Genomic DNA, 2,303 nt, shown 5'->3' on the forward strand with positions numbered 1-2,303 from the left:
CCGCTCACCACTCCCAACTCTCTAACCCTAATATAACTCACTATCGACCCTCGCTCACCCACCGCTCACCACTCCCAACTCTCTGACCCTAATTATAGAACCCCCTATCGATCCTCGCACACACCTATACCTCTCATCACCCCCACGGCGTGCGACCAAAGTCCATCGAGCAGATCCACTGCCGACTCGCCTCCGACCCTATCGAGTGTCCACTACGAACAATTATTGACCCCGAGGGTCCCACTGACCTTCATCGACCCTGGCTGACCCCCCAAGTGACCCTGGCGGTCGGTCGGTGCGGTTGGCGGCTGGTTGTGGTTTGATTAGCAGCGCGTACGTTTGCGCGGGGACGTGCGATACGAGAGGAGACCGCTGATAGTCGAGGAAGAGTTCACCTAGCAACACGTCCTGTCGCATAGGGTAGAAGGTTCCTGCATTGCAGGGTATAGCGACCCCCTGCCGCATAGAGTAGCAAGGTCTTGCTTTTCAATCTATAGTCACCCCTGCCACACTGGTCCATCATTACATGAAATAGTGTCCCCTGTAGTACAGGGTAGGAACGGTTCTGCGTTCCAGGGTACAGTGACGGCTGCCGGACAGGGTAGGAATATTGGGAATCATCAGCAGCCCTGCAGCCAATACATTCCAATCTACGCAAATGTATGGCGAGTGAGAGAAAGAGAGTGAGAGAGAGAGAGAGAGAAAGAAAGAGAGAGAGAGAGAGTGTGTGTGTGTATGGGTGCGCGCGTGCGTGCGTGCGTGCGTGCGTGCGCGCGTGCGTGCGTGCGTGCGTGCGTGCGTGTGGCGAAAGAAAGAGAGAGAGAGAGAGAGAGAGAGAGAGATGACGTTGACTGTGTGAGTATATGTCACTGGTAATTATTGCTAAGTTGGTTAGCAAGCCTAAGCCAACACGCCACGCAGCGCCGCATGAAGAGGATATATAAATACATATGTGGATGAATCAAAGCTGTAAAGTTCGTCCGTGAACCAACGGATGCAACGTATCGACATGGCGAGTGAATACATTTAACACAGCGGTTACGTGTCAACGCTGCAACACATCTGTCCGACATTTTAAATTGATTTTTAGAAACATGTTTCACATTATTAGACGTATTTTATCACGAAGAAATATATTATTTAGTACTTAGAGCCTCTTAAATTGGCAATCGATGATGAGGGCTGATATGTACAAGCTACAACAAAGAGTAAAAAGGAGCACAAGCAATATAATTCAGGTCACGAAAAATAGAAAGAGAAATGAAGGTGCCGACGGCACCTGCGTATTTAACTACGGGACGTTTTACATAACTAATATATGCAAATTTTGCTTTTCTGTTTCCTGGATTGTCGAGAGCGAGAGAGAGAGAAAGTCCATCTTCGATACAGCGAGAGTCACACGGAGTAATGAAAGCATGCATGCATGCGCATGTGCCGTCGCGATCGAACGCTCAAGGCAAATTTTTCCTAAAAACGAATAACGCCCAATTTCAATTTGAATCTGCAGTCGCGCGGTCGTCTAACAGAACCAATAGCGTGACGCGTCGTTGACCCCGATGTCATTTGAATTTCAAAATCACACGACCAGCGGAAAAAAGCTCTTAACAGCATAATATAAACACGAATGGAGACGACAGACGATATTTTACGCTTTATTACATGTGACTGTCCCCGGGGGAGATAAACTTGTATTTTCGGTCCGATATTATTTATTAACGCACACAATGGAGCGCCTTTTAGTAATAATAATAATAATAATAATATGTTACGGACGCATCGGACGAAACGCGAAAAGACATTTCTGCTGACTACTGAGCCATTTAGATTCGCGATGGGTATGCAGAAAATAGCATTGTAACTTTTATGGAATTGCCATGGTAACGCAAAGCTCGTGCCGACTGTGAGTGTACTCGTAAAATGCGCCGATCAGATGATCACGTGCAATAGGAAGCGTGCAAACGGACGCTATGATTTAGATTTTCTTTATTATGATTTAGATGTGCGCGTGGCCACCACAAAACTTTACAACAGCAGCTGCCATCGCGTTCCTGACCCGTGTGTTTTCGTTTCTCTCTCTCTCTCTCTCTCTCTCACGCACACACACACACGGACGCACGCACGCACACACAGACGCACGCACGCACGCACACACGCACGCACGTACATACACACACACACACGCACACAGACAGACTAGCTCTCTATCTCTCCGGCGTCACTACTCTCGCAACGACAACAACAGCACTCGCACGAAAAAGTTCGCAAGAACGACGAGAAAGACGAGTTGCAAAGCAGTCGCCTAA

Source organism: Priapulus caudatus, unplaced genomic scaffold (assembly GCF_000485595.1).
Source record: "Priapulus caudatus unplaced genomic scaffold, Priapulus_caudatus-5.0.1 Scaffold392, whole genome shotgun sequence".
Taxonomy (NCBI): Eukaryota; Metazoa; Priapulida; class Priapulimorpha; order Priapulimorphida; family Priapulidae; genus Priapulus; species Priapulus caudatus.